Source organism: Gymnoscopelus braueri (assembly GCF_963280865.1).
Source record: "Gymnoscopelus braueri genome assembly, chromosome: 14".
Taxonomy (NCBI): Eukaryota; Metazoa; Chordata; class Actinopteri; order Myctophiformes; family Myctophidae; genus Gymnoscopelus; species Gymnoscopelus braueri.
Genome location: NC_137619.1, coordinates 44,066,159 through 44,086,555, shown reverse-complemented (window position 1 = coordinate 44,086,555; position 20,397 = coordinate 44,066,159). Strand labels below are relative to the sequence as shown.

The following is a 20,397-nucleotide window of genomic DNA, read 5'->3' as shown; positions in this document are numbered from 1 at the left end:
AGTTAATGGGTTAATCGATTAATCGTAATCAAATCGAGCAATCGGCAACTAAACGCTGGTATTTTTGGCAACTAATCGCAGGTGTTTTTCCACTTGTTTTTCCAGTGTTAAATGTAGCCAAGCTAAGGAAGAGTGAGCCATCTCTCTTCCCTTACAATCTGCTAACAGTCGCACAAGCAGCACAATAGCCACTACAAAGACAAATGTAGCACTTAACAATGGCGACGGCCTATGCAGTATCACATGCAGTGGTGGAAAACGTACTCAGATGTTTTACTTAAGTAAAAGTATCAATACTGCAATGTAGAAATACTCCGTTACAAGTAAATGTCCGGAATAAAATAATTACTTGAGTAAAAGCACAAAAGTATTGGTATCAAAATATACTTAAAGTACCAAAAGTAAAAGTACTAAAATGTTTGAAAATAGCAGATCTACAAGCTCACAACGCGTCGCATGCTTGTAGATCTGCTATTTTCAAATAGCCTAGGTATAGAATAGGGCTAAAGTGGTTAATGTACAGTATGATTTATAATGTAATAGTTTATATCTGCAAAGTAACTAGTAACTCAAGTTTTCAAATAATTGTAGTGGAGTAAAAGTACAATATTTGCCTCTGTAGAAGTAAAAGTATAGACAATTGGAAATACTCCAGTAAAGTAAAAGTACCTCAAAATTGTAATTAAGTACAGTACTTGAGTAAATGTACTTAGTTACTTTACACCACATGATCACATAGCATTCAAAAACATCTAAAGTCTGAGGGCATTTTACCCTGAACATCATAAAGAACCTACACTACCGTATTTGTAAGATGGAGTTTAAACTGTACATCAACATTAAAGCCAATACAGCTACGTCTGTACCAGTGTGTGCGTGCGTGCAGGATTATAGGATCAAAAGCCCCAAAAATATGGCTTGAATATCTATTTTTTTTAAATGACATATTTGAGTTTAAAAGGGCACTGCTACCCTTTAGCCTGACAAGTGTGTATTCTTTAATCAAATGTATGGCAGTCAGAATAAGAGTAAAGGTACCATGGGTGGATTTGATCTATTTAGATGTATTTGTCTTTGTCTCAAATGAATAGTAGCCTCATCAGCAGCAGAGCAACATTTTATAAAATATGTTTTTGAATTAATTATTCATCTTTGTTGCCTTTAGTGTTAGTTAGAACATGTCTAAATACCTAATTTCAAGGACCCCCAGTTTGATATGCATTAGATTAGGCCACGGACCCCCATTTGATACCATTTTGATCCCCGGGACCCCAATCTACACTGTAGTATCATCATGTTTAATTAAACTCTAAGAGTGTACAAATGGAACGGGTCCATTTGGTTCCATTTGTACACTCTCAGACTTACATAAGGGTCCATTTTGTCCTAAGCATCAATTTGGCTGAGGATGGGACCCCCTGGAACCCCCTCAAGGACCCCTGGTGGTCCCCGGACCTCAGTTTGAGAACCACTGCTTTATACTTTATACTTCTAAGTTCTATCACTCCACTACATCCAGGGTCCCCACACATTTTTAGCAATGAATTTCCAAAACTTTTCCAAAACTTTTCCAGAATATTTAGCCCAATTTCCAGGCCTATTTAACAATCATTCAGCGCAATAATGTGTCTCTTACTCCTATGTAGAATGCCCAAAGATAGGCAGTGTAGCAAAAATAAAGCATAGAATATAAAATAGTACAATTTCATTCAAAATTTCGTGCAAAATTAGGGCATAGCACACTGGAAGACTCATTATGGCATCCGTATGATTTATTTTATTTAAATAATATATGCCATCACACAGCCCGTTCGGCAATAAACTACTTATGTTACATATTTCGTGTAATGTTATACATGTTTATGAAAATGTTTTGTATTAACAAAATCAATAGCCAAAAACAATGCATAGCCAAATATTTTTCCAGGACCCTTGATAAATTCCAGGACCTTTGATCAATTCCAGGACCTTTGATCAATTCCCAAACTTTTCCAGTACTGGATTATTATTTTTTCTATTTCAAAATATTTCCAGGAATTTCATGACCGTGGGGACCCTGTACATCATAGAGGCAAGTTTTGTACTTTTCAATCAATTATTTGATAACCTAAGTACCAAGTGATCTTGTAGATTATTTCCACTGTTGTAAAATGCTGTTTATTTTATAATAGTAATAATAATAAAAAAGGAATGTTTTTGGACATACAAGGTTTCCGCCCGACAACAATGATATTCCGTGTCAGTGGTTCCGTGTTGCCACCACTACGCACTGCCATTGTCATTAAACCTCCACTCTATCACTGTGCGCTCACCCTCGCTTTGATGTATGGTCCCTGTACGTTTCTGCTACGCAGGCACAATGTCACGGCTGAAATGGGATTTCCTCTTTTTATGTCGAGCACATGAAGAGAGCAGTGTTGCCAAGTATGCTTATTATAAGCCAGAGGTTCTCACTTTATTGTCCCAAGGACCCCCCCCCCCCCCCCCCATCTGAAAATGTTTTGTGCCAGGGAGCCCCCAGAAGTTTGTCAAACACCTTTTTCTAAAATGTTCAAAAATGTATACTACAAGCTTGTTGATCTGCTATTTTTGAATAGCCATATACATATATATAAAAGGGGTTAAAATGATTGTGATGCTGTAATATATTTTATTTGCTGGGGACCCCCTGGTACCCCCTCAAGGACCCCTGGGGGTCCCCGGACCCGCAAAGTCGCTTGTAAATAAATACTGGTAGTTGCGGGTTGCGTTTTTTTGGGGGGTTTGTTTCTAATGTAGTTGCTTATTTGGGCGTGCTTTCTAATGTTGTTTAAACCAGTCACTCAAAAATGTTCATGCCAAGGACCCTAAAATGAATATGCATTTGTTCGGGGACCCCATATGAAAATATTTTGTGCCAAGATTTGGGTTCATATGTTTACATTCCATATTCCATTTTTCTTCAAGATGTCTTGATCATGCTCCCTAGACGCTTCTTTTGGACTTGTTTCCGTAGACCTGGCCGCGCTCGTTTCTCTCCCAAGATATGGCAACACTGGAAGAGAGGGAGGGAGACAGATTCTCCGTCTGAATAGCTGTACACACACTGCTAAGCTTGGGGGTGGGGGGCTATTACACATGGTGCTACTGCAATCCATAGGGGCAGACGCTATATGCAGATGATCCCCCATCCTCCTACCGCAAGCAAAGCCCCCGCCGCTCCGGAAGAGCGGCGTCAACATGGCCGGCGACAGATCTATGCTGACAAGCATCTCAGAAGGCCCAACTTAAAAAGGTCTGGTTTGTTCTGGTTCCAGAGGCCATTGTTGCATAATGTGTTTGTATTTGGGATGTACATATGGGAGTGCTAACAGCTTAATCCCATTTCCAACACATGAACCAAGTGATGTGATACAGCAGGGCTGCACGATTACGACTAAAATGATCACGAGCAGAGACGCCAGGTTGAAAGTGGTTATAACCACTGTGTAAGGCAGTGGTTCCCAAACAGGGTCTGGACCCCCACGGGGGTCGGCAAATTATTTTGGGGGGCCCCCAGATGATTAGCTTAAATGTGCAACATTGTTTTCTCACTCAACAGTAAACAAACCAACATACAGTACAAGTGTATACAGGGTATCTGCACATTTCTAAAGTTACAATTCAATGACTTTTAAATGTGTATGTGGTGGGCATGCGCTTTACCAGTAAGCCAGCCCAGCGCTCAAACATTGCATTTGTGCAAGTGCATGATCATTAGGCTGGTATGTCCCTGCTGCATGTTCAACATCAGTGCGTGTGTGTGCACATGTGTACGTTGATGAAACGCGCTTAACAATGCTGTTCTTCAAAGCGACTGACGCAACATCATGCCATATAAATCAAATAACTGGTGCACAAAAGACGACCGATTATTAAATTCAGTTGAATTGCCTCCCGTGCGCGTTCAGCGCAGATCTATAAGGTCTCAGATAATGTCATTTGCAGGCAATGCAGAGTCTTAATGGGATAATACTGCACCAGTGCTACCAGAGGAAAAGTTGGTCTGGAACCCTGTCTGACTACTGATTGATTTGATTTGATTTGATTTGATTTGATTTGATTTGATAGGTTCAGTTTCTGCCATACTGCTTTAACTGTTGGATCTTGAACCCAATTCTTTTTTTTGGTAAAGTTACTCATGTTCTGTAGTGTTTTACACACAAACGACGGCAATGGATTTGAGAATTATGTTGTGAGAGAAATCTATCCACTGACTGCACCACCGACAACGATACCCACCGGCAGGGGAAGTAGAAATTTAGATGGAGGGGCAAGTAGACTGGAGAAGTACTACTTGCCCTGCAGGGCAAGGATGAAAAAACCTTAACGTCGGACCCTTGATCTGGGTACCCATCTTGGTCCTATAGCCTCCCCACAGGGCTCCAGCTAAAACCTCTGGCCCTCAATGAGGGACGAGTCCAAGCCTAAAGAACTGTGAGCTCAGTGAGAGCCAGCCACTTCAACTGTGGCCCTACAGTCAGAGGACAGGGAGGGAGAGGCATGGATCGAACACTAGGGCGAAGATGGCTTACTAAGGAGCCAACGAGATAAGGGGGAGGAAGGCGATTGGGCGAAGGAGAGGGAAAGAAATAAGGAGAGAGAAAGAGACTAAGAGAGTGCGAGAGAGAGAGAGAGAGAGTGAGAGAGCGAGGGAGAGATGCTGGAAAAAAGGAGAAGAGCAGAGAGGAAGAGGTTTGTAATCTGTTCTGACGTACCCTGAAGCTTAACGCTCCAAGCACACAGCGTTGATTTCATATTGTTCTATGAGACATGTTGGGAAGCTCTCTGGGGCTGTGCAGTGTCAGTGTGTCTGCACTCAGCGCCGCTTCAGCAAAACACTGATGCGCTTCTCCCTGGGTGCATTATAACGCAAGAAACGAGTTCTTGAAATTCACCTAATCTGAACCGGTCTCGTAGTTAAATAAACGAAGACAACAGACTCCGAACCGAAGCTCAGACCGAAGATCATTTATTTCACACCTTTGTTGTACAGTGAAGCTTTGCTCTAGAAAAACCCTGTGTACACTGTAGTGGAGGGAGAGTTTTATATTATTTCAAAATTCAAAGCAATGAAGTGACAGTAATCTCATCTGCAGCACTAAGATGATCCAGAGACACACACAACAGGAAAGCACAGTGAGGGAAAAGCTGGGTAAACTTTAAAACTTCAACTTTTAACTTTAGTCCCAGAGTCCCAGAGGGTGATTTGGTTTTGCAGCAAGACACACAGACGATAAAATACAAAAAGCCTACATAGGGTACATGAAATGGGGTGGAGGGGTGGGGGTGTGGGTAGGGGAGGTACTGAATCTTGTGTACCGTATGTGATTCTAAGATTGGGACCAGAGTAAAAGAATGAAAAAGCTGCATACACGAATAAAGTGCTGAATCAAGTGCTGCATACAAGTATAAAATGCTGAGTTTCAGGACAACTGTTACAAGTTCAAAATGTCACCAATAGAAATACAACATAGCTATTCTGTTGCTGATCAACCATATATTTAGCTTGAAGGACAATTATACACGCACGTGCGCACGCACATACACACACACACACACTGGCCGAGCATCAAAGTCCCATAGAGCAGTGCTGCCCACTTTTCAGCACTCAAGACCCAAGAGAGAAATTTGGTGTCTCCCCAGGACCAAAACATACCAAAATACATTATATACATACAGTATAATCACGAATATTTAATAGTGAGCAACGCGTTGTGAGCTTGTAGATCTGTGTTTCGGAAACACTGCTCCTAGAGGCTAGTATAGAACGCAGCGATACAGTCATCTAGTAACCACACTAATTAACAGAGTATAGATTCCATATCAAATATCTCTCGGTCTGTTAGCCTCGCGCAACACCCGTTAATCATAACAATTAGCGCCAGCCTCATTCAAGGGGAGAGCGGGGGGGGGGGGGGGTGAACATTTTGTCAACACGCTGACTGCACCAATAAAGCCTGCATCCATTAACCCATTAAGATCGGGAAATCTGTGTCATTTTAGATTTTAACCACTTTAACCATTATACTTTGGCTATTCAAAAATAGCAGATATACAAGCTCATGGCGCGTCAATTTGTGCCGCACTATGAGCTTGTAAATCTGCTCTTTTATTTTTTTAATGTTTGGGGGTCCTTGACATGAAAAGGTTTGAGCACCACTGATATAGCAACATAGTTTTTTTCAGAAAACTGTTCCATTAAGACCTGGTCTCAGGTCTTAATGGGTTAATAACAGAGGACGCATCCAGTCCACGGGAGGGGAAAAAAAGGACATTTCACCCGCTGCCACCGTTGGCCTGGGGGCCCTGTCAGTCACAACAGGATCTGACATCCATATTAACCTCCAACAGATAAATGAATCCTGACAATCCTGAGGTGCAACACGCTTTGTGTACAGTCAGCAGTGGTAGATAAGTTACTCAACACCAGTGCGTAAGCAAGAAGCCTTACAAGCCACAAAAGGGACAGTCACCTGCTGAACAAGCAACAGGGAAAAGGGCTGGCTCTGTTGTTGGACCCGAAACAGGATGGCGTGGAGGTGGTGGCGGAGTTGAGTACAGTGAGGAAGCTGGTGGCCATCATGGCTATAACCCTGAAATAGCAGGAGTACTGAGTCACCAGTGGTGAACGCAGATTCATCCTTCCAGTGCGGAAGTCCGACCTGACTGGGTCAGTCCTTCGTACCGGCTGAACTTGAAGCTGTATAATGATGCTAATGCTGGATCCGCCACCAGGTCCAACTTAAGTTTGGAACCAAACACAGTAGAACAAAGTTTAAAGTATAATTTCCAACTAAATAGGGGATGCCTTTTCATGTGGTAATACTATCGAGATCACCAGATGTCAAGGAAATGCAATTAGGTCGAGGTCCAGGTAAAAATGTGCCCAAAAAATGCAGTGATTTCCTCAGAATCAACAAATGGCAGTGTAACAATCAATGGTCTCATATATAGGCAACACCAACAATGACACACCTGATGTGGTTCAGACAATTAATGTATTAACATTCCTCTAGTAGAGGGCAAGGAACTTATGCAACCAATGGGAGTGGAGTCCTCGGTTCTCCTGCTGATTCAAACTTGGCCTGCCTTGCCCCATATTCGCAAGATGCAGATGCTGTGCAAAACGGGTGTAAGAAAGTGACCATACGCACTGTTGATACTGATGTGGTAGTACTGGCTGTGGCTTCATTCATCAAGATGGGTCCTGATGAGCTGTGGGTTGCCTTTGGTGTTGGATCAAGCTTTCGGTACATTGCTGTTCATGGAATGGTTGCCACAATGACTCCAACACAGTGTCTGACTCTCCCAGTCTTTCACGCTTTCACCGGGTGTGACACTGTATCTGCGTTTGCTGGCAGAGGAAAGAAGACTACCTGGGAAACTTGGAAGTCATTCCCAGAGGTGAATGAGGCTTTCAGTGAACTCCTACAGTTGCCAAGTGAGGTCAGTGAAGGATCAATGTTCCTGCTAGAGCGATTTGTGGTGCTCATGTATGACCGAACCAGTGAGTGCATGGAAGTGAATGATGCCAGGAAACGGCTCTTCACGAAGAAGTCAAGAACACTAGAGAGCATTCCTCCAACCCAGGCAGCACTCAAGCAACACATCAAGCGCACTTGCTACCAGGCAAACTGTTGGAACCAGGCATTGGTACTGGAACCAGAGATGCCAGAGCCATCTGAATGGGGTTGGACAAAGGAAACAACTGGGTGGCAACCATTTTGGACCACTCTCTCTGAAGCATCCAAATCGTGCCATGAATTAATCCGCTGTCGCTGCACGAAAGGGTGTACTGGACGATGCAAGTGTGCCAAAGCTGCTCTCAAATGTACTGCACTGTGCCTCTGTTGTGGAGACTGTTACATTTTGATTATTACCATTATCATTATTTACTTATTTTTGGTCTTGTTTTTCTCTTTCCTGTACGCAAGATGTGACAATAAAGAAGCCTTGAACCTTGATTATTGTCATTTACTATGAATTTAGTATTAAAATAGATTACCACCATAGGTTTAATCTGTTTATTTGTTTTGTATTATTCCCATTGTCACAAAACAGTTTCACTATATTGCAGTACCCAGTGTCAAAGCTTAAATATACTTATTACTATGTAATTTGACCTTGACCTTGATTTAATGTATGTTCTTGGGTTCTGGCAATCTCCAACATATCATCAAATGAATGGGCAACCCCAACTTAATTGGAAAGAACGCCTTAAATAATTTTTTTAAAGTATTTAGACATTTAGACCCAGTAGACTGGCGGCCATCTTGGATTTGACCTCTCAGAGGTCAAATCTGACTTCCCTCCCCGTCTGAAAATTTATATTATGGTATTTACTAACTATGCTGAAAGTTTCAGCCTTCTTTCAAAAAGTGCACGATTTTTAGTGCCAAACGGCTCTACTACTAATGACAATGTGACTCTTGTATGGATGTCTCTGTATCTTTCGTTCTAGCTGTTTTCTCTATCTGTTCTTTTTGTCTTTTTGTCTGCTGTAACTGCCTTGGCGGAGTACATTTCACTCGTGGGAACAATAAAGGCCTTCCCGAGCCATGTGGCCCATAGGGTAGCAGCCTATCTCCTGTTTCTATAGTGTGAGGCGGCTTGATGTGCTAGTTAGGGGCGGCCTAGGGAGCCAGAGGCCCTGGTTGCCCCAGGTACGATTCCAGGCCAGGCCAGCAAATGTGTCGATGAAATGAAATTTGTCCCTGAGCAAGACTCTTAACCCCTAATTGCTCACAGGCCCTCATTGGAAACAAGACCGCAAGGACTTTCATGAACGGACCTGTTAAAGGAATTATCCTTATCCTAGTAAATCTCCCAGCCATGATGTACAAGTGCACACCCCACCCATGATGTAAAAGTACATCATGTACTCAAGTAAATGTACTTTGTTAGAGTCCACCACTGACTCTAACAGATGCATGTACTGTACAGTATGCAGACAGTCCTGAGGTTCAACTTGCTTCATGTACATTCAGTTGTTTCCATGTTAGCACCGGCCAATGTATATAGGTTTATAAAGTGCTCATGTGGCCGTAGTCGCTTCTTTTTTTCGTAAATGAACGCCTTTACTAGGTGATTGTACTTAATTAACTACAGCTTCATACAAAAGCATCAAAAGTGGCAGATCCACAAGCTCGAAACGCAGCTCGAAGCAACACCTTTTGAGCTTGCAGATCTGCTACTTTTGCCATTTTTGAATTCTGAAAAGTAACAGTTTGGACTTGAGGTTTCCACTCGACAGGGACGATATGGTAATGAGGTGAACGCTAGGGTTGGGATCCTTTAGGATTTTTAACGATTCCAGTTCCTTAACAATTCCCTCTTGACTTGACGGTCCGATTTCTTAACAGATCCCTTTAGCGATTCCCATATATTTTACAAAATACACCGTATATAATTTTGATGAACACAAATTCAAATCATGCATATGGTATTGCTTTCACCCTTTGGGCTACTTGAGGGGGTTCCAAATGTTTCTTAACCCATTAACTGCCAGAGGTATTTTCATATTTTTTTAGCCAGTGCCAGAGTTTTTCATTGAAAAAAAAAAGTACTCAGGAGCCGAGATACAGAATTTTTAAGTTTTAAGTTAACAAGGAAGTGGATAGGAGTCTAGATCTTCGAAAAATCATATCTCCTTGGTCTTTGGGTCAAATTGAAAAAAAATGTGATTGGCACGTGGCAGCTTTAAATAGGTTCGCGTAGATCTACATGATTGGCAGTTAATCAGATAATAACAATTATTATTACAAAACATACAGTAACCACTTCAGCCCTATATCGGCCATTTGAACATAGCAGATCTACAAGCTCACAAGGCGTCACAAATCACGCTTTGAGGCAATGTGAGCTTGTAGATCTGCTATTTTCAAAAGATTTCTACATTGCAGAATTGATACTTTTACTTAAAAGGTAGGGTAAGTGATATTTTTGGGTTAAAACAAAAAGTATTTTGTTAAAAGGTTAAAGCACTATATTCTGATAGTAATCATTGCTATAGAGTGTTTGTTCAGTAACAGAAGTCTCCTCGTCTCTCCAGCTCTTTAATAAACAGAAAATACATTTTCCGGTAAAACATTTGAGTACTTTTTCCACCACTGAAGGATGGGTAGTGTGTTGTTAATGTTTTATGGTCGACTACCTTTTTTCACCGAAGAAAACTAAATAAAAACTAAGCAATGATGACTAAAACTAAGACTAAATATATTGACAATTTTGTCAACAAATAAAAACTAGACTAAAATGTTAGGGAGGGACTAGGGAAGAAGAGAGCCAGTAGAACTAAGACTAACTAAGTCATTTTATGTTTAGTTGCGCTCGGGTGTTGAGCTCTGAAAATAGCAGATCTACAAGCTCACAATGCGTCGCAGCGCAACGCGTTCTGAGCTTGTAGATCGGCTATTTGCAGCATGCAACCAAGTGTAAAAACAGCCATTACGACGCCATCAAGGCACCGCCAAAATACATTTTTGTCGACTAAAACAACTGGATATTTAGTCGACTAAAACTAAACAAAAACATTTCAGGTGACTAAAATATGACTAAATCAAAATTGGCCGTCAAAATCAACACTGGAGGGAGGTTATGGTAAAAAAAAAAGACCTGCCCCCCTCTGTGGTGTAAGTAGGTCAGGAGAGTCCTCCGCTCTGCTCTGCCTTGGGGGAGCACATTCATCTGTTCCACTCCCCCCACTCCCGTGTCCAACAACTTATTGCTTCAGAACTGTGGTTCTCAAAGTGGGGTCCTTGAGGGGGGTACCCAGTAAGAAGATTAGTTAATAACATCAAAATCAGTTTAACAACTTAAACTTAAAAAATAGTGGAAATAGCAAGGTCACCACGCGTCGCATTGCGTCTATAATTGTGATTATCCTACAATAAATGCACAGAATCTCTGTACATACGCGCGTCTGTAGTTCACGTATCTCGGCACACGCAGACGACCCGAGGGAGTTGAGTGCACGGTGTCGAGTCGATTGGAAAGGCGGGTGTCCAGAACCGTCGATCTGACTGATACACCCATCTTATATATCAAAATTGGCTACGCACATCTAGAGCTCGGGCCGCTACGTGGCCCTCACACTTATGTCTCCCCAGCGATCCGAACGATGTGCCCATATATGGAGATCTCTGTATCTGTCATTCCTTGTCCCTTTTATGCCCATATTATAGAGCGTGACGCGTTGTGAGCTTGTCGATCTGCCATTTTCAGCAAAAGCTTTCCCCACAATAACAGAAAATACACTAGTATAGAGCCCTGAGGGACTCCGCTGAACCATATCGGGTTTGAGTGGTTAATATTGGTGACAAGCCTATGTGACAAGCCTACTCTCACTGCCTCATCAAAGACACTATGAGTCCGGATGCCACCGCCGAGTCAAGACTAAATTATTCAAAGTGTGACTTAAAATAAAAACGAAGACAAAATAAATCATCATCTTGACATATCTTGAAAATACCAAATTGGTGCAGGGTATTAAATGAGGAACAGTAATAATACCAGGGGTGTTTTTTTCTTCAAAATTTGTATCCCACGGTTTTTGTAACCCATTTTTTCACCCAGTGCCAATTGCAATGTAATCCTGGGCGCTACTCTCCCTCTGCCAGCCTGGGGAGAGCCCAGAACTGAGCTCATGCTTCCTTCAATGCAGGAGGAGCTAGCAAGCCGCTTCTTTGCCTGACAGGGGGAGTTTCCCCGGTAGGACGTAGTGCGTGGAAGGAACACGTTATTCCAACCAGTTCCTTTCCCCTCCATCAGGCGCCCCGGCTGACCAGGGGGAGGCAGTGTAGAGACCAGGATTACTGCATGTTTTTTGTGAGGGTACCTACCCCCTTGGGGACACGGGGAGAACATGTAAACTCCACACAGAAAGGCCCTTTCGCCAACCCCACCAGTGGTGTTCTTTATTAAGCATCATCAGCTTTCCTGGCTGTCAGAGAGTGGCAGTCATGAAGAGTCACACTGCTGAGAGTAGACTGGCTGACGGGGACTATTTTTTACTTTCTGTCTCAGTCGATACAATAATAAATAAATAAACAAACACCGAATTTTTATAATACCCATTAACATGACTTTATTATTAAGCTCACAACAGGCCGCGTTGTGAGCTTGTAGATCAGCTATTTTAGATTCTTTTTTAGGTTATTTGTGTTTATTCTTTTTTTTTATTCTTATAAGTTAAATCTCCTCAAATAGAAACTTTAATAGGTTCTAAGCTTTTCAGATTTATTCAAAAATCGTTATGAAAAATAAAAAATATTTTGACAAAATATCGGTAACAAAATAAAACATGGGTAATCGGCGCTCTAGACCCAAAAATCTGACATCGGTCAGCTGGGCTCCATTGAGAAGCAGTGCTCTAAATCAGCTGTGTCTCCGGCTGCCTGTTAGTCCTGCTCACAGTGTGGATGCTACAGAGGGACCCACTGCCGTTCCTGTCAGCCCCCAGGGGAGCCCACACCGTCTGTAGCTTTCTAATCCCGTCACTGCAGACCCACTGCATGGCCACAAGAGCCCAGAGCACGGGGGGTTGGCACTGGCAGACTGTGACGCATGACACAGAGAGCCACTTGAGCTGTGAGCCACTTTCTTTTTATTTTACAGTCTCCAATACTATTTACAGTCTCCAATACACCCAAGCATGAATAATCCATGACCTATGATTATTCCCTCAATGTTTGTTCAGTATCTGACTCACAGCTCAATGTGCGCTAAACCCAGGTTTCCAAATTAAAAAACAATAATCTCATTTGGGGGGATTTAGGGCAAAAAGTACTGTTTAATGTGCATTCTATTATGAATTTGTTTTATATGGCTTGACTGACAGCTGCTGCTGCAGACAGTAGACTCAATCTATAGCTTTTTCCTTTATTAGAGGAGCAAATAAAACTTCAAATACATAAATCGAGTTTTTATCTAACCCTAAGCAGACACAAAATGTAAATTGTAAATGTTTTGGTGCACTTATTATGATTTAAAGTATTCTCCTACTCTGTGTCCTCTGCCTGAGAGCTGAGATGGGGCGGCACCCCGCAAATAGAGGCTGTCAATCAAACTGCCACACTTTGGAACCTGATGCCCCACACAGTCAGAGCATAGTTAGATCCTTTTTTACAGGCACGCCCCCTTTCCACAGCCACACCCGCTTTCCTAGGTTCATTCATAAATATGAATAGAAGTGCACGCCCCTTTATCGCGGCCTGTTTATAGAGCAGCTTTGCTAAAGCAAGCTGCTAAACACTCCCTTACATTTTACTGAACGATCTGACATAAAACTTGTACATCTCTTGAATGGAGCTAGGAGGGCTAATCTATAAATGTAGGTCCTGAGTTTTAGGCATATTTGAAAAGCAGCCGCGTCAGCCTCAGCCTACAAGCTCTACCGTTATTAAATATCTGTGTGAATGCAGCGCACACAACAACATGGGAAGAAGGGCCGACATTAAAATGTGTGTAGACAACATTAGAACCTCAACCTTCAGCCCAGCTGACATGTTAGAACTGCTGAGCAGCTCAGGGGTCCAGAGCGCCTCACACCCCCCCCCCCCGTCCCCGTCCCCGTCCCCCTGTCCCTGCAACACAACCCAGCTTATTATCAGCATGGGCCTTTTCTCTGTGAAGAGCCCAAGCTCAGCATAAATGAGACATAAGTGCTTTTTGAGCAGCTTAGCTGTGCCAACTGCCAAGGGTTGGGTCAAACACAAAAGGTGAAAGACGGATACAAAACCTGTCCCAATTCCAAATAACGCCATTATGCACAAATGGGATAACGAAGCATATGGCTGCCCGTTGAACGCTACATGAATTTGGATGACCTTTTGCCGCGGCATCTTCGTTTCAAGTTAAGAGAAATCCATATTTGTCTCGCTGTTTGTGATGACCGTGTCCATAGCTTTGAATATTATTAGCAAGTAGAGCTGTCAGAATTGGCCAAAAATTACTTTCGAATATTCCTTTTTAAAACACCATGTGGATTCGATCCATTCGAATTATCAAATGTAAATAATTTGTAATATAAAATATTGCATGCAGTAAAACTTAATTCAAACACATGCAGAAGTGTCTTTCTTTATCTATATGCGCCGGCCACGGTTGGTGCCGAGAGACACGCTCTCTTGCTAGATCAAATGAATGACTTCATACTCATTTTATTCTATAGCCAATAAAGCTGTAATGGTTTAGATACAAGCCCAGACTTATCTGGAGAACGGAGACGCATCGCTCCAATGATGTACTTCTCTGTGCTGTGATGGAAGCTGGGACAATCTTTCCCTCGAAATGAAACGGGAAATTATAATAAAAACAATGTTTTTGTTTTTCGTTTAAATCAAATTACGGTAGGCTACAAGAGAAATGTGACAATTGAGGGAATTTTACAGTGAGGGACAATCCATACATAGTCATTTGTAAACGGTCTGCCATCACTACCAAAGGAATCACCCGTTTCTGCTTGACCCGTTATCCCTTTGAATCAATTAGAGTGACGTTCTGTGATGATTAAACGTGTGTGCTGCTTTCTAGTACCGACTAGCGAGCAGCGAGCAAGTCTGGTTACTGTGTGTGTCTGCCATGTGAAGTCTGTGTGTTTACGGCGATTTCTCACTCACTGTAAACAAATCTACAATCATTATGGGTAAAGTGAATTTGATAAAACATTAGGCCTATCAATTTGCTATTGAATACCAGCGTAGTGACTGCAAAGCCGGCTGCAACACTGTCAGATGTAGTAGCACCAGATTACGGCTATATTTGACCTAACACCTAAGACATGTTGCTGCTTCAAAGGCAATATAGACAATACAGTATTTCCAAAAATGCAACAATGTGTTGAATACTGGAATTTTACTTGTAACATATATATATTTTTTTTACAATGTTGTATTGATACTTTTACTTAAGTAAAACACGTGAGTACTTCTTCAATTCTACGAAAACACACACACACACACACACACACACACACACACACACACACACACACACACATAGCAAAATGAGTAAATATAGCATCAGTTTTACAACTGACTACAACCTATGTACACTGGCTATATGAAAATAGCTGATCTACAAGCTTGTAGATCTGCTCATTTAAAAACATCTGGACGCAAATGTGACATATTTGGATTTTGTTTTTTACATTTTAGAAAATGAAATAGAAATCATGTATTGGGGTCTCTTGGACCTTGGACAAATATGGGGATCCTTGACATGAAAATGTTTGAGAACCACTGGTTTAAACAACATTAGACAGCAAGCCCAAATAAGCAAATACACTTTAGAAACACCCCCCCCCCCCCCCCCCACCCAAAGAAAAAACGCAACCCGCAACATCCAATATTTACAAGCAACTTTACAGAAAAACAAGCCCAAAGAGGCTTATAATAAGCAGACTTGGCAACACTGGTAATGAGGCAGGCACAGCACAGAGGTCAGACAAACTGCTATAGGGGCAGTAAGGAAACTGTAGAAAAACCTTCATCGCTATTATCGTTTATCGCAATAAAAGATGCTCACAATAATATTGCGAAGATTAAAATTAATTGATTCTTTTAATTTTTAAACTTTGTTTTATTGGTTTTTCTGCACATTAATAACACATTCAGTGGTATTCGGTTCATGATATGTGCTATAGGGGTAAAGGGAAAAGAAAACGTACAGGCCTTCACATTGAAGGAACCTCAACAAAGGTCAAGAAAACAGAACAAAACAACTTGACAAAACGACAACATTAAAGCAACAGGGGAAACAATAAAACAATCCATCAAAAAACTAAAAATTAATTGATTATTGAGATAATAACATTGTTCATTGCAATTATTTTGTCCACAATAATCGTGACATGAAATCTTCATATCGTCCCCATCCCTAACGAACAGAGATGGCTAAGAGGAGAAACCAGATCAGGGTAAAAGAGGCATGGGGGGAAAAGAAAAAAAAGGGGGGGGGGAATGGAGAAAACCTAGTTGAGGGTCATGGACCAGAAGAGACGAGGAGCTAGGATGTCTTGGTTCATGATCTCATGGCGTTAGCAAGCATTTAGACGGTGGCATTTTCACTGCCTTACGGCTTCATTAAGAAGCGCAGGAACATGTGTGAAATGCTAATGAAGTCCTGTTCCACAGTACTGCCTCCTGGCTGTGGATGCTCAGCATCTAAACAGAAGACACGGCATCAGAAATCATCTGCGCGAGCCAAGCCTGATGCCGATAAGCCTCGGCCATTGTGCGCATGACGCATGTATGTCTGTTTCCGCTTTAACCCTTTAAGACCGGAAACGCATCTGTGTGTCATTTTTTGATTTCTTCTATTCAAAAAATTATAATAATTGTGAAAATGTGTGCAAATCTTTAATATAATATATACATTTTAACTCAAAAGGTTTGCTTCTCGGGGTCCCTGGAACTAAATATCCGCGGACAAATACATAAAAAACTTAGGATTTGAGTTAAAATGTTTGCTTAAAAAAAAATATATATATATATATATATATATATATTTTTTTTTTTTTAAGCAAACATTTTAACTCAATATACTCATATATATATATATATGTATATATATATATATATATATATATTCAAAGATTTGCACAAAATGTAACCGATTTTTCAAAAAAGCTCGTAGTTTTTTTTTTTTTATGAATTTGTGTGAGTGGACTACAGGGTGTACAGAGAGAGCTAAAGTCACACACAAACACACACACACACACACACACACTCAGCGATGGCAGACTAAGAATTAAGACAAAAAGAAAATTCAATCCAAAATTCGGTGCCACCCTTACGAGCTTGTAGATATGCTATGTTTGAATAGCCAAAGAAATATAAAAATGACACAGACGCGTTCCCGGTCTAAATGGGTTAAGTCGGCTGCCGGGCCAATCAAGCAAAGCTGTCGAGAAACGGAACCAGAAACGAGTATGCCACCTTCGGAGAACCCGAGACTACAGCTATGCACAGAGCCTATTATGCCACATAACATGCCATTATGTGACACGTTGTGAGCTTGTGGATCAGCTATTTTCGCTGTTTGTATAATACAGGGCCAAGTGTTTAATCAGACTAATTCATTTAGTTGATTATTAAAAAATATATATGTTGATATACGTATATAAATAAATAAAAACTGCTTCTCAGTTATTCGAATAACCAACATGAGCAAGATTAAGTCTGTTAATGGTTCAAAATATCAGTTTAGATATATTTTCGGTTAATTGCCCGGCTCTAGGCCAGCCTCTCATTAGCCGCACCTAATCACAACTGAGCAACTAGAATTGTACCAATACCATTTTTTCCTTCCCGACACTGATTCCAATACCCACAACTCGGTTGATACCGAGGACCTATCCGTTACCAGTGTGTAATAAAAAGTCTAGGACGGTGGTTCTCATAGTGGGGTCCAGGGAACCTCAGGGTTCCTTGAGGGGGTTCCAAATGGACCCTTACAGGTCTGTAACTCCGAGAGTGTACAAATGGAACCAAAATGGACCCATAAGGGTTCACTATCAGAGTTATGGGGGTCCTTGACATTAAAAAAGTTTGAGAACCACTGATCCAAAAACATTTTATTAATAATTGTTAAAGGGACTACACCATGAATTTTAAATAAATAAATATTTAATATCAGATTGTTTATGTCCCTCAAACGTTTTTCAAAAGGTTTGAGCCTAAATCAAGCCTCAGATATACTCATTCCAACTAACTTCTCTCTGGCTTATAAAGCACTTTCACCTGCAATACCACATTGTCCTGTTTGGCACGGGGCGCTATTGAGCCAGTTTGTATTAGGGGTGTGCCGATATATCGTCCCGCGATATATCGCGATACGTTTTCGTGACGATATGTATTGTTTTGAGAAAAAAAAAATATCGTTTTAAAAAAAATAAATAATAATACAATAATAATAATCAGGCATGCAAACAGCCCCGAGGTGAAAAGGGTGACAACATGTTTTTTTTTCGGGTCAGGTATCACACTATTGCCCTATTTTGATTCAAAACGGCTATTGTAGCTGAAAAGCTACAAGTTCGCATATCTGAATAATGCAAAAACAGAATTATTTGTTTGCATTTGCTTTTTTTCTCCCCCATATATTTTTCATAATAAAAAAAGTGCGTATCGTATCGTATCGAAATCGTATCGAAGTTGTGAGCCAAATATCGTATCGTATCGTTTGGTGAAATTAGTGTATCGGCACACCCCTAGTTTGTATGCATGTTATCTCCTGGTTCTGTGTGGGAAAAGTAAAAAAATAAAATAAGAAAAAAATAAGAAAAATACATTTTTATTTATTTTTTTTAACTGAAAAACGGGAGGAATTATTCCCTGACGTGACGTAGGCAGGGGGACCAAATCAGTTTGGCCTGTTTTTAGACCAATTTACAGAAAACCCCAGATTTGCTGTGAAAGCCTGAGTTTTCAAACTGGGGTATTTTTGGGGATAGAAGAGAGGTAAGGGAGACCAAAAACACACAAAAAAGAAGAAAAAGTTAAAATTCATGGTGTAGTCCCTTTAAAGGAGGCCATTCAAGCAAACCGCAAGTGGAGCCTGCAGTACCACCACGTCCCAAGAAACCATCACGCCAGAATGAAATGTTTGGAACGGGGGAGTCTGGTGCAACGCTCAGGTCCTGGACCTGGTGAGACGGAGGAGGATCCAATGGCTCAAAACACGGCGCACGGATTTGCTACTTTTGATGCTTCTGTGTGACTCTGTAGTGTGATCAAGTAGGGCGTTAATTTACGGTGGAAGGAAAATATGGAGATAAGGTTTCTGGGCGACAGCAACGATCTGCTATGAAGGACGGGACTATGAAATGTCATCAAACATGTCTACTGCAGGTCAGAAACATGGGTAAACTGCGGTGGGCGGATTGATGGCTCCATCTCCAAAACAGGAGCACAACACGAAGGAGAAGAACACGGGTGGAACGAAAGAGCCGTGGGGGGAAGTGAATGGGGCGATCGAGGAGAAGGGCAGTGTGCATCATCAAGGGGCAGAGAGAGAGAGAGAGAGAGAGAGAGAGAGAGAGAGAGAGAGAGAGAGAGAGAACAAAGAGCAGCGGTGGAAGAAATACTCAGATCATTTACTTAAGTAAAAGTACCACAGTGTATAAAAAGTCGAAATACAAAAGCATTAGTAAAATTACCACAGTGTACAAAAAAAGTATAAATACAAAAGGTATTGGCATCAAAATATATTTGTGTTAATAAAGTAAATACTCATTATTCAAAATTCCCATTTCACAATCATATATACAGAATCCTGTTATTGGACTATAATTATTATAATTGTTTTCTTTAAAATTTTTGTCCCACGATTTTGTAACCCATTTTTCCCCCAGTGCCAATTGCCTAAGCTCCTGGGCGCTACTCTCCCTCTGCCAGCCTGGGGAGAGCCCCGAACTGAGCTCAAGCTTCCTTCATTGCATGAGTGAGCAGTCCGCTTCTTATCACATGACAGGGGGGAGTTTCCCCGGTAGGATGTAGCGTGTGGAAGGAACACGTTATTCCCACCAGTTCCTTTCCCCTCCATCAGGCGCCCCGGCTGACCACGGGGAGGACAGAATTACTGCATGTTTTTTGTGAGGGTACCTACCCTAGGGGACACGGGGAGAACATGTAAACTCCACACAGAAAGGCCCTTTCGCCAACCCCACCTAGGGTATGGGCACTGATGACGCGGAGGAGAGGACACGCCCACAGCGTCCCCGGTGGGAATTGAACCAAGGACCTTCTAGCTGTGAGGCAACGGTGGACTATAATTATTGATCATACACCACTTAAGCCCACTTAGGGCTATTCAGAAATAGCCGATCTGCCATGCATTGAGTGTGTAGGTCTGCTATTTTCAAAAAATTTAGAAGATTTTTTATTAATATGATTACATTAATTATTAGAAATCAAAATCTTCAAAGTAAATAAAGCTGTCAACTAAATGTAGTGGAATAAAAAGCACAATATTTGCCTCTGACATGTATTGGAGTAGAAGTATGAAGTAATAAATAAATATACATTTAAAACATTTAAATTCTACTTAAAGGGATACTTTACTTTCAAAAATGTTTGGGGTCATATTAACGTCTACTCAGGCTTTTGTGTTTCACCCCAGACAGTTTTTACGTTGCTTGGTTCAATATTTAGATATTTGATATTCATTTGATCAGACACGCCCCTTTCCAATACAAACCAATTGTAATTTTAAACTCCATTTTAACCAGGTTAGATTAATTGAAAACACCCGTCCTTGGTTTAGGTTACTGATATTGTCCTTCTAATGCATGAGGGGGCCGTGTTTTTTGAATTACTCATTACATTTGTATATAGGAAAGGGGCGTGTCTGAAAAAATGAATATCATATACATGA

The 20,397-nt window shown here is 41.3% G+C and overlaps 1 protein-coding gene across 1 annotated transcript in view; it reads right to left on the bottom strand.

Annotated features, from left to right (window-relative positions):
- The window catches only part of dlg5a (discs, large homolog 5a), a 131,554-nt gene that overhangs the window by 97,705 nt on the left and 13,452 nt on the right, over positions 1-20,397 (bottom strand). The gene's annotated exons all lie outside the window — the stretch shown is intronic.